We start from the raw sequence: 13,854 nt of genomic DNA, 5'->3' as shown, positions 1-13,854 counted from the left end.
GCTCTGGTTAACTACATTTCATTTCTTAAACAAACATAAGCCCTAGTTACGAGTCATACCACCTCAGACCCCAGGCTTCACAGACAGCAACCAGGAAAGTTATTAGAAACATGAGCACAATTAAAATTACAGACTTTCTCGTGCTGCAAAAGACTTGGATTATTGACTTAATCTGCTACCTATAAGAAAGTAGAAGTTTTGGTTCTTTTTTGAGAGGGATCCTCTTTCATAACCTTCTAAAAGGAAGGTGACCATGGTTTAAGTATTTCAAGGAATTATCAGAGATGTGCACAAGATGTTCTCAATGGTATTATTTTATTTTTTTAAGTCTTTAGTGTTGAAGGTATTACATATGTCTCCCTTTTCCCCCATTGACCTCTCCCAATCAGTTCCCACCCGCACCCCCCCCCCAGCCTAGGCCTTCACCCCTTTAATGTCTGTGTCCTTTGGTTATGCATATATGCATACAAGTTCATTGGTTGATCTCTTCCCACCTACCCTCCATATGATTTTAAATAATAAAAAAGTGTAAACAATCTAAATGTCCTAAAGGAGATGGCTGTTTTTTTAAAAATTATTGTATGCTAGGAGTCTTTTTAAAAATGTTTTACTTCATATTTCAATTACAGTTGACATATAATATTTTTAGTTTCAAGGTGTATAACATAGTGACTAGACATTTAGACACCTTAAGAAGTGATCACCTGGCGCCATGGTCTAGTCAGTATAGCTATGCACTGCTGGGGCTCGATCAAGATGGAAATGGTGTTTCTTATCACAAGTTTTGATTATCAGCAAGTGGAATGGACACGTTAGTTATCTGAATAAAGATTTTTGACCAAAATTCAGAAAATGATATGAGAGAAACATAAACTCCAGCTAGTTTCATAGATGTTTAAATGCCAAGCTGGCTCAGCCTCTTAGAGAGTGCTGGCGGGCTGGCCATGTTTACTTTTAATTCCTTATTAAAATGAGGCAATAATCTGCAAAAAAAAAGTGATCATCTGATAAGTCTAGTACCCATCTGACACCACACATAGCTATTACAATATACTGACTATCTTCCCTATGCTGTACTTTACATCCCCATGACTATTTTTATAATTGGCAATTATACTACTTAATTGTATGATGTGAGTCTTGCTTCCTTTTCCTGCCTGTTAGTATAAATTTCACTTGAAAGCTTACTGTTTTCTGTTTTTCTGACATGTTATTCATTAATACTAACTAGCCTTACACTTATCAGCCATGATTTACTTGCCTTTTGTATCATTAATAGATCATCTTGGCCATTGGGAGCATTCTCAGGTTAGCGCCTGTGTACCTATGACAAGCTCATCCTTGTTTTCTTAGCCTGTCCTTACTTTCTGGCTCCACAAAAAGCTCCAGGCTCATCTGTATTTTCCAGCCCAGCCTTGGAATCAACAGTAATCCAAGGAGCCTGGTTCCTTTTATTGGAAAGCAATATTTAGAACCCATGATCTGGATCATTGCTGTTGCTTGACCCTCTCAGTGGCCAGTTAGGAGACAAGTGTGTGTCTAACCTGGGTACACACAACTCTATTTATTCCTGTACCTGTGCATCCAACTATCTATCTATCTATCTATCTATCTATCTATCTATCTATCATCTATCTATCTATTATCTAACACACACACACACCAGTTCCAGTATTAAGGATTCACTCACACCTTTCCCTTTTCCTTACTTTAACTTCTTTCTGCAGTGAGAAATCTGCAAAGGATCATTACCTGCAAAATATCTACTTATTTGTTCAACACTGGTAGACATAGTTTCAGAACTGCTAACCCATACCTCCATGAAAATAAATTTACCAACTAGAGGATAGCTGTCCATACAGCTGTCTGTCTTTGGCCTCGGAGTACCAAGCAAAACACAAAGTTACTAAGTGCAGATCCCTTCTCGCCCATATCTTTCAATGTGGTCATGTGATCCAGTACTTAATCTTTGTCATAAACTATACTTTATACGGTGTCGGAGGAGAGCTCTATGTGAAAGGGCGAGGAGTACGCCCTCCACCTTGCCCCAGGGTAAGGGCTACGCCCTCCACCTTACCCCAGGGTAAGGGCTACGCCCTCCACCTTGCCCCAGGGTAAGGGCTATGCCCTTCATCTTAACTTGGCCATGTGCTCAGCAAGCTTCTTCCCGGAAGATAGTCAAGGGAAGTGCATGCCATCACTATGACCACATCCTGTGTACTCGCGCCTGGCCAATCAGCAGGGCCCACAGTCCTTTCTCCTCCCCTTACCCCAAACCCCTATAAAACCTCTCTCCACACAGAGTTCTCTCTCTCTCGGCCACTGGAGCTTACCGTTGCATCGGTGAGTGTGGCAGGGGAGCCAAACCTAGGTTTGAAATGAATGACTCTTTGCTTTTGCATCGGACTCGCTGGCTCCCTGTGGGTTCTTGGGAATCATGAAATCTGGGCACAACACTATGGATACGCTAGACCTCCAGAAAGACAAACAAGCGGGTCCTAGAGCAAATAAAGCCTGAAACATCGCTAAAGACAAAAATGACAGAACGGAAGCTGTTCTACTTCAGCCACATCGTAAGGAGACAGGATTCTTTAGGAAAGACAATAATGCTGGGGGAAATAGATGGTAGGAAGAGGGAAAGACCAAATGTGAGATTTATTGACTCCAAAAAAGAGTTTAGGAAAGAGAAAAATGAGGGAGCTGGCCCTACAAATAAAACATCGCTAAGTCTGAAAGTGTGGCCCTGGAGCCCTGGCCAGCGTAGCTCAGTTGGTTGGAGCATCCTCCTCTATACCAAAGGGTTGTAGGTTTGATTCCCAGTCAGGGCACATACCTAGGTTGTGGGTTTGGTCCCCAGTAGAGGCGCATAAGAGGGGCAACTAATCAACGTTTCTCTCACCTCAATGTTTCTATCTATCTCTTCCTCTCTCTAAAATCAATAAACATATCCTCTGGTGAGGATTAAAAAAAATCCCTTTTAAAAAATAAAAGTGTGGCACTGAAACAGAATAAAAAGTCAAGTATATCTCAAATTTAGCAGCATATGATACAATGGAATCTCAAATCAGTGAGAAAAGGTGAGCTTTTTAGTAAATGGTATTAGGATAATTGGAGTACTATATAGAAAAAGATAAAATGCAATCCACACTCTTTTTTAAAAAATATATTTTTTTATTGATTTCAGAGAGGAAGGGAGAGGGAGAGAAATATAGAAACATCGATGAGAGAGAATCATCGATCAACTGCCTCCTGCACTCCCCACACTGGGGATCGAGCCCGCAACCCAGGCATGTGCTCTGACCAGGAATCAAACTGTGACCTCCTGGTTCATAGATTGATGCTCAACAACTGAGCCACACTGGCTTGGCACAATCCACATTCTTCACACTCTTCATTAAGATAATGAATCACAGATACTGTAAATGTAAAAAATGAATTTATGCATGTGCTGACAGAAAAAAACAGATGTATTTTTCATAATCTAGAACTGGAAGAATTGTCCTATCTCATAATCCAAAGCTATGAGGAAAGAGTGATAAATTCAACCATGTTCAAACAACAACAAAAAAACCTTTTGCAAAACAGAAACATGAGCAAAGTGTCAAATGAAAAACTGATTTTTAAAATGACATACTGACTTTAAAAATGTGACCTATGTCACAAATATCTCTATAACCCAATAGAAAAACGGGCACAAAATGCAGGTTATTTGTTTAAAAAGTAATGTTAGGCTGTCTGGCATGGCTCAGTGGTGGAGCATCAACCTATGAACCAGGAGGGCATGGTTCGATTCCTGGTTAGGGCATATGCCTGGGTTGCAGGCTTGATCCCCAGTGTGAGGCATGTAGGAGGCAGCCAATCAATGATTCTCTCTCATCATTGATGTTTCTATCTCTCTCCCTTCCTGTTGGAAATTTATTTATGTGTGTGTGTGTGTGTGTGTGTATATATTTAAAGTAATGCTAATAGCCCTTATGCACATAAAATGAAGTTCAGCTTCTCTTATAAAGGAAATGCAAATTAAAACTACAGGGGTATAATTTCTTTTTTTAATATATTTTATTGATTTTTTAATCAATGGGCCCGCAACGAAGGTATGTGCCCTTGACCGGAATCGAACCTGGGACCCTTCAGTCTGCAGGCCGACACTCTATCCAGTGAGCCAAACCGGTCAGGGCCAGGGGTATAATTTCTTACCTATCTGATTGGCCACAATCTAACAGTGTGACAACACTCCTTGAGTTCGGCTGTGGGAAAAGAGGCACTCTGGTGCATGCATTGTTGGTGGAAATGTAACTAGAGGACAGCCCACATAAAGAGAAATATCACCAAGTTACATATGCCTAGAAGATCTGCACTACTAAAGACAGCAGGATTTTCACTTCAAAATGGTAATAAGCACAAAAGATTTCAAACATATAGACCATATAAAAATCCACGGTTCTCAGTAGTTAGAGAATGAGCTTGTGGACCTAAGGGTCGAGGGGTCAATTCCTGATCAAGGGCACGTACCTGGGTTGCAGGTTTCCCCTGACGCTGGTTGGGATGCAAGCGGGAAGCAACCAATCAATGTGTCCCTCCCTTCCTTCCACTCTCTCTAAAAACAGATGAAAAAAATATCCTCAGGTGAGGATTTAAAAAAAAATCCATGGTAATACTTCTAAAATAAATTTTCAAACCCTAGCTGGTTTGTCTCAGTGGATAGGTGGGCAAACTTTTTGACTCGAGGGCCACAATGGGTTCTTAAACTGGACCGGAGGGCCGGAACAAAAGCATGGATGGAGTGTTTGTGTGAACTAATATAAATTCAAAGTAAACATCATTACATAAAAGGGTACTGTCTTTTTTTTTTTTTAGTTTTATTCATTTCAAACGGGCCGAATCCGGCCCGCGGGCCGTAGTTTGCCCACAGCTGCGATAGAGTGTCAGTCTGCAGACTGAAGGATCCCATGTTCAATTCCAGCAACCCAAGGGCACATACCTGGGTTGCTGATTTGATCCCCAGTAGGAGGCGTGAAGGAGGCAGCTGATCAATGATTCTCATCATTGATGTTTCTCTCTCTCCCGCTTCCTTCCTCTCAAAAATCAATAAAAAATATATTTTAAAAACAAACAAATAAATAAATAAAATAAATTTTCTAAATGTTATGGTTCACTTTTTAAAAAATAAACTATATTTTATAGCAAAATTGAGAGGAAAGTACAGAATTTCCTATACCCTCTACCCCCATACATGCACAGCCAACCCCACTACCAACTGCTCCCATCAGAGTAGAACATTTGTTGCACTTGATGAACCTACATTGATACATCATTACTCGGTCCACAGTTTACATTAGGGTTCCCTCTAGGTGTTGTACCTCACTTTTGGAAGTTGCTTAGGCACCACTAAGTCATTATTCTGAAAACAGATAAATAAAAGAATCAAAATCAGGCATTTATCCTGCCTCTATCTTCCTCTGTAACAGATGGGGCCAGCTGACAACTTCTCCAAAGTGTGCCAACCAGGTAACAAATGCCTCCTGATGCAATGCAGTCAGAAATACACAGCAGAGCCTTGAACGCACCTATAAATACCCCGAGGAGCTTGCTGAAAGCAAGGCCATGATAGGGCTTGAGACTACATTTCTAACAAGCTCCCAACAAAACAAATCCAGTGCTGCAGTCCTACAATGTTAGCGGCAGAAATAAAATACTGGGGAATACCTAGAATTATAAGATAAATTAATCATACTCTGTTAACCCTGATTGCTCTGTTCTGACTAGAGAAAGCACGTTCTAACCTGGCTGAGAGTTGTATGCCCCCGGACATGGGAGTTAATATGGAATGTAGTCCATTCTCCTTTTCTGAGAATGCCTATGATCAAGGAAAGATTAACAACCTTATTGCTAAAACAATCTGGTCCCGGGGGCACCCACCCTTTGCAACACCCCCAGCCTGCCTATAACCTGTAACCTTTATACCTTGCCTATTTCCCCATGCCTGTAATTCCTACTTTCCCATGTAATCTTTCTCCTTCTACCCATAATTCTTGGTTTATGGGGAGGGGTAGAGCAGATTTTTGTGGGTGACCTGCTGCTCTCCCATACTGCCAGCATTACTGGAATAAGTGCTCATCTATGATTCAATGCTGTTCCTGCTTAATTGGCTCAAGTAGTGACAGGCAGCCCAGAACCATTGGTTGTCCGCTTTCAACACTTAACACTGAGTGGTGAGAGTATCCGGCCGTTCAGCTGTTCTATCCGGACCGCGGAGCCGAAAGAGCTGAGGGTTCTCTTGCTCTCCCCTCCGCTCCTTCACCAGCAGCAGTGTTAACATGGCAACGTCGGGAAACAGGGTTGCAGCTCCTTCTTCTGGGTGGCAGATTTATATCCGCCCATTCAGTAGAAGGAACAACCTCTCAATCTTCCAGAGGCTCCTTGTAATGCCCAAGGACGCGTCTCCCGACATCACCCTGGGAATGCGTAGACACATTATGGTGGTGATGTAGGGAGACACGCCCCTGGAGAGCACAGCATCACAGCCTTTCTGAGGTAAGATTAAGAGCTCTACTCAAACACAATTTTTTCCTGTTCCCACATTCTGTACATCACAATGACTTGTTAATAAAACAACAAAGACTTTCAGCTGTAAAAATGCGTGCTATAGGGCATTTGTGTTAACATGCACCACTGCACATTAGCATCAACGCAAACATGATGGAAACCTGTGTACCCTGCATTAACCCTAGCTGCGCTGCATTGCAGTACTGCACCACACTGCAACGGCAGCACGGCTAGTGGGAACGAACCCTAATTCAGTGGGTTGAACAAAAAGATTGTATAGAAATGTGATGAACTAAAGATTTTATTACAAAATCGCTTAATATCAGGGTTTCGAAGTAATTGGACAAATGAAAAACTGAAAATCAAATGTTCGTATCTAATACTTGGATGAAACCCTTTCCTGGTAATGACAGCCTGAAGTCTTGTACTTATGGACATCACCAGATGCTGGGTTTTCTCCTTTGTAATGCTCTGCCAGGTTGTCACAGTAGGGGTATATATATATAAATATCCTGCCATTTCCAGTTTTTAATAAGAAAAACTGTTGCAATGGGCATTTGAAAGTGGCACTTGGTTGTTTTTAGAGTCCAGTGGATGCAATCTGACATTGATAATGGGCTCTTTCACACTATGTGCACTGCGGCTGTTTTTTGCCAGTAACGGAAGTGCTAGTGGTAACTACTGATTACCCATGTTTTGCACTGCCCTAGCACCTCCCATACACGTGCAGCTATGTGTGTTACCATAAACAAAGGGCCTGTGTGAAAGATACACAGGTTTCCTATGGGGGAAAGGGCTTGTTCTCTATGGTCAGGGTGTGCCTCTGTCCCATGTCTGAACTTTTTCAGATGATTTTGTTATATATATATTTTTTAGAAGACCAAACATGTTATAGTAGAGCAAATTTAATCACTTGTTTTTATACTTTACTGTCTTATTTTAGTAAAGAATTTTTTTTTAAAATATATTTTATTGATTTTTTACAGAGAGAAAGGGAGAGAGATAGAGAGTTAGAAACATCGATGAGAGAGAAACATCGATCAGCTGCCTCCTGCACATCTCCTACTGGGGATGTGCCCGCAACCCAGGTACATGCCCTTGACCGGAATCGAACCTGGGACCTCTCAGTCCGCAGGCCGACGCTCTATCCACTGAGCCAAACCGGTTTCGGCAGTAAAGAATTTAATAAGAGAACAGTACTGTTGGTTTTAGCCCAATATTAAACATGAGTGGACCAAAGAAAAGGAAAGTGGACAGTGAATGCCGAGTGTTTAAGAGGGAGTGGACAACAAAATATTTTTTCGCCGAAGTCCGATCAATGCCGGTATGTCTGATATGCCAGGAAACACTTGCAGTCTTCAAAGAGTACAATCTCAGCTGTCACATTGCCACAAAGCATGGCAACTATGCTAGCAAGCAGTCACCTCAAGAACGGGAGGCTACTGCACAGAGGTTGATGGCTAAATTACAGGCTCAGCAAAATGTCTTTCACAGACAAACTGCAATTCAAGAGACAACTACCAAAGCAAGTTTTATGCTATCATTCAAATTAGCAAAAGCTAGCAAACCTCTCTCTGAAGGCGAGTTTTTGAAAGAATGTATGATAGAGACAGCAGGTCTCTTGTGTCCAGAGAGCAAAGGAAAGTTTGAAAAACTCAGCTTATCGCGCAGGACAGTGACTCCTCCAGTGGAACTGATTGATGAAGACTTGGCCAGCAAGTTAAATAGTAAGGCAGAGTTCTTGGATGAAAGTAATGACGTAAAGGACACTGCTCAGCTCTTAATTTTTATACGAGGGATTAGTGACAATTTTGAAATTACGGAAGAGTTTTTAGCCATGGAGCCACTGAAAGGAAAAACACGGGGAGAGGACTTGTATCACTGGGTGTCTACTGTCATCGAGAAAATGAAGCTACCATGGAGTAAACTTGCTAATGTCACGACAGATGGATCTCCACATTTAACTGGAAAAAATGTTGGACTGCTAAAAAGAATTCAGGATAAAGTGAAAGAGGAGAACCCTAACCAAGATGTTATTTTTCTTCACTATATTATTCACCAGGAATCATTGTGCAAGTCTATATTACAACTTAATCATGTTGTTAATCCAGTCATAAAGCTTGTTAATTTCATTCGAGCAAAGGGACTTCAGCACCGTCAGTTTATTAAGTTTCTGGAGGAAACTGATGCGGATCACCACGACTTACTTTACCACTCTCGTGTCCGCTGGTTGAGTTTGGGCAAAGTTTTCCAACGAGTGTGGGAGCTCAAAGAAGAGATTGGTGCATTTTTGAAATTAAAGGGGAAGTCTGACGAATTTACTGAGCTGTGACAAGAATTGGCTGTGTGACTTCGCATCTGCTGTAGATATATTTTCACATTTGAATGAGCTAAATGTGAAGCCACAGGGAAAAGATCAGTATGTACATGACATGTACACTAATGTGAAAGCCTTTAAATCGAAGCTGATTTTCTTTTCCAGACAAATTTCAGACAAAGTCTTCACTCATTTTGCCACACTAGCCACACAGAAGGAGACCATCCAAAACGTGAAGAAATACAGCAAATCACTGGATGACCTGCATGCAGAATTCTGTCGTCGGTTTTCTGATGTTGAAAAAATTGACCAGTCACTTCAACTGGTGGCCTGTCCTTTGTCACAAAACCCTGAAACAGCACCAGAAGAGGTGCAACTGGAATTCATCGATCTTCAGTCTGACTTTGTCCTAAAGGAGAAATTCAGCTCTCTTGAACTAAGAGACTTTTATGCTTCACTTAATGAAGCCACTTTTCCAAACATCTGGAGGATGGCACAGAAGATACTGGTGCTGTTTGGGTCAACCTATGTTTGTGAGCAGACATTTAGCGTCATGAACATCAACAAAGCCCCTCACAGATCCAGCTTAACTGACGAACACCTCAGATCTATCCTGAGAATAGCCACAACAAAACTAACTCCAGACTTTGATGCATTAGCTAAAAAAGGAGACCAACAACTGAAGTTGATGTTTTAAAGACCAAAAACCTTTCAACCCAGTCTACATTGCCATCTACATCTATGTCCCGGGCATAATTTGGAAGTTGCACTAAAGAAAATGTTTAAAAAAAAAAAAAAAGAAATGTTAATTACTGTTTACACATTTTATTCTTTTCTATTTTAATTTTAAATTATTTTATTATATTTAAGTTTAATTTGAAAGGCTTTTGTACCTTTCCTTTGTTAGGCAATTTTATTTTGCCTTTGCCATCTTCAATATAAGGTATGTTATTGTGCTATGATTCCTCCATTTTTTGAAGTTTCAAATTATAATAATTAGTGTTTACATTCTTCTTGTTAAAATGTTTGAAATGAATAAAACTATTGAAATAAAAAAAAAAAAAGACCGTACCCTTTTATGTAATGATGTTTACTTTGAATTTATATTAGTTCACACAAACACTCCATCCATGCTTTTGTTCCGGCCCTCCGGTCCAGTTTAAGAACCCATTGTGGCCCTCGAGTCAAAAAGTTTGCCCACCCCTGCTCTAGTACTACTTATGAAGCATGTTACCTGGGGGAAATGAGCCTGATCTACTCAAGCCTCTTGATCAAAAACTACCAGTTTACTGGAGTAAAGAAAAAGATGAACATTCAAGAAATCAATCAGGTCAATCCAAAATTTGGGGTATCCTATAGGAAAAGTGATCCAGTTTCCCCAACAAATAAGTGATATGCAAAATAGGAGAGGGGAATTGAGACTTATCATCAAAGGCAATGTACAGACCAGACTGGATCTGATTTGAGCAAACCAATTATAAAAAGATATTTTTGAGACAAGTGGGAAAATGTGAACATAGACTAGAAACTAACTACAAAAGAATTATTAGGTTTTGGTTTTATATTAAATGAGATAATGGCATTGTTGTCGTATAAGAAAAGTACATGAAAAATATGATGTCTGAGGTTTGTTTTATAATATTCAAGCAAGAATCCAAAGCAAAAGCAAAACACAAAGCAAGTTGGGAGGGGAGAATAAACCATAATAATCAACAGAATTCATTGCTTTTTTTGCAATTTTATATATATAAATATATATACATACACACACATATACACTAGAGGCCCGTTGCAGGAAGATTCCTGCAAGAATAGGGCTTCCTCGGGCCTATTCCTGCAAGAACAGGGCTTCCTGAGGCCAGAGCGAAGCAGAGAAGGGAGCAAAGCCGGAGGCGGACTTCGCTACCTTCTCCGCTGCCTCGGCTCCCTCCCTTCCCCGCCGCTTGGCTCCCTCCCTTCCCCGCCGCTTAGCTCCCTCCCTTCTCTGCCGCCTCGGCTCCCTCTGGTGTCCTGTGCTTCGCCTCCCTTCTCCACCACTTCGCTCCCTCCCGTGTCCACTGTCTCAGCTCGGCTCCCGTCTCTGCTACCTCCAATCCGTTCCCTTCTCCACTGCTTGGCCCCCTTCTGCAGTGCTTGGCTTCCTTCTACGCTTTCTTCAGTCTTCACTGGGCTCCTGTGTATGCAAATTAACCGCCATCTTTGTTGGGTTAAGTTGCATACTCTTCTGATTGGCTGGTGGGCATAGCGAAGGTACGGTTGATTAGCATCTTTGTCTTTTATTAGTGTAGATATTGATTTCAGAGAGGAAGGGAGAGGGAGAGACAGAAACATCAGTGATGAGAATCATTGATCAGCTGCTGCTTGCACGCCCCCTACTGGGGATCGAACCGGCAACCCAGGCATGTGCCCTTGACCAGAAACAAACCTGGGACCCTTCAGTTAGCAGGCCTACGCTCTATCCACTGAGCCAAACTGGCTAGGGCTGCAACTTTCTTCGAAAAAAAATCTTTTGGTCAATCCTCACCTGAGGATATCTTTTCATTGATTGAGTGAAATGGAGGGGAAGAGACGGAGAGAAACCTCGATGTGAAAGAGACACATCAAGTGGTTGCCTCCCTCACACACCCAACCACTACCTGGATCCAGCCTGCAATCAAGCCTGCAACCAAGATACATGCCCTTGACCAGAATCGGACCAGGGACCCTTCAATACGCAGGTCGAAACTTTATCCACTGAACAAAACCAGCTAGGGCTGAAAAAATTTTATAACACAAATTGAAAATAAAAAATTAGCCCAGCTGGTATAGCTCAATTGGTTGAGGGTCTTCCCATACAGTAGGAGGTCGCTGATGGAATTCTCAGTCAGGGCACATGCCGGGGTTGTGGGCTCGATCCTCAGTATGGGGCATACAGAGGGCAGCCAATCAATGATTTTCATCATTGATGGTTTCTATCTCTTTCCCTATCACTTCCTCTCTGTAATCAATAAAAAAAATATGTATTTTCAAAGTTAGAAAATAAAAAAATTACATCGCTATTCAAAATTACTATTTTCGCTCACCAATTCTCAAGAAAAATTGTAACTGGGAGGAAAAAGGCACAGACTGCTTGCTTAGCCTGCTCATCTCAATTTTACTTCCTATCAACCATTACTTTATCTAATTCAGATACTGAGCCCATTTATAAGTTACCAGACCCTTCTCCCAGTGGCACAGCCTTCAGGGAAATATGCATTCCCAGCTTTGGAGCTTTAGTTATTTCAGATACAAAAGGCCCTTGCCTTTAATTGTGTTGATACTGTTCATTATTATCAAAGCAATGTCTAAGTTTTACTCCTCAACTCTGCTAAGCAACTCTGAAGCGAATCTCTGTATTGCTTACTGCCCTCATTGCTTTATTAAAAAAAAAAAAAAAAAAAAAAAAAAAAGCTCCCTGGCCCCCCTGTAAGAAGTCAGAAGACTTGGAGTCATTCATTGGGTTTGATTTTCCATGTCTTCCCTTCAATCAGAAATAGATTAGACTCAGCCCATATCGAGGATTCAAGAACAACAAAACCAAGCAAACAATAAAAAACCACCATATTATTTTATCATACTCTATAAAAATGTTACAACATACAATGTTTGCTTTCATTTTCAGTCTTTGACTTTGTTTTTTTTATGCCCTGTTCTATTGCAGACATAAATTACTTCTGGTCTTTAATGAGGTTATGAGGTTATAATATTAAAAAGAGAAAACTGTACACAAAGCATGTCCTGGGCAAAGACCCTGTGAAGTTGTACACAATAGAAATGGGCCCTGACTGATCTAAGCAGAAGAATAACCTGCTGAAAAGACTTTGAGTAGCTCACAGGATTTCCAAAAAGGATGCAGAACAATGCCAGAGAAACAGCAGATATGAGAGAGCTAAACACATACTGCAAACCCAGGGAGTTCCAGCACTTCACAGCTGCCTCCAGAAATTCCCTTTTGCTAAGGCTGCAGCCGCTATCACCACCAAACACCAGATTCTCGGGCATAGAGCTTCTTTGCCACCACTTAATTCCTGATTCAGTCTAACAGGCTGAACTCTGGCCAAGTTCAGACCTTAGCTGCTAGGAAGGCTGGAAAAGTGATCATCTGTCTTTTGGTTTTGTTTTGTTTCCAGTTTCTACCAGGAGCCCTGTCTACTACCCATATTCACAAAGGAAGGAATTCTCCCAACATAGGAAGGAGCTGCAAGTGGAAAAGACAATTCAGAGGTTTTATTGTTTCTACACTCAAGATTATTTGGTAGTTTTTAATTTTTTTAAAATTTTTTTATTGCTTTCAGAGAGGAAGGAAGAGGGAGAGAGAGAAACATCAATGATGAGAGAGAATCATTGATCGGCTGCCTCCTGCACACCCCCTACTGGGGGTGCAACCCAGATATGTGCCCTTCACAGGAATCGAATCTAGGACCACTCAATCCTCAGGCACTCTATCCACTGAGCCAAACCGGCTAGGGCTATTTGGTAGTTTCTCATTATCGGGAGAAAATGAAAATATTTTAGAATTCCTCCAATTTACCTCTGGATTTAACAGTCTACTTCGTAGAGACAATCCAGGCTCAAATAACATTTTCACATACTGGACCAATACTACATGCTAACAAATTATTGTTCACAAACGACTTCACAGTGGAAGTAGAAACAGACCCTCGACTGAATAGTTTGTCTTTCCTGCAATGTTCCTCAACTGTGGGGAGCTGCTATAGGGTTAAACCTTGGACTGACCTGTTGGCAAAGTCACAAACAAGTCCCAGCTTAGAGGGCACAGTCCTCTTAGCATAATGAGGCTTGAGCCTTGACTTTATAACGCTCCCTAAATCTTACCTGGGAAGCTAATGGGCTGAGGGAAGTGCAATAAGAACAAAAACAAGTGAAACGCACAAGAACAGTGTAACTATGGTAACCACTACCTTGTTTACCTCTGACTATAAAAATAAAGGCTCAGCTTGCCTGGAGATCTT

This window comes from Myotis myotis, unplaced genomic scaffold (assembly GCF_014108235.1).
Source record: "Myotis myotis isolate mMyoMyo1 unplaced genomic scaffold, mMyoMyo1.p scaffold_m19_p_3, whole genome shotgun sequence".
Classification (NCBI taxonomy): Eukaryota; Metazoa; Chordata; class Mammalia; order Chiroptera; family Vespertilionidae; genus Myotis; species Myotis myotis.
The sequence above is the reverse complement of the archived record's forward strand: the minus strand, read 5'-3'. Positions refer to the sequence as shown.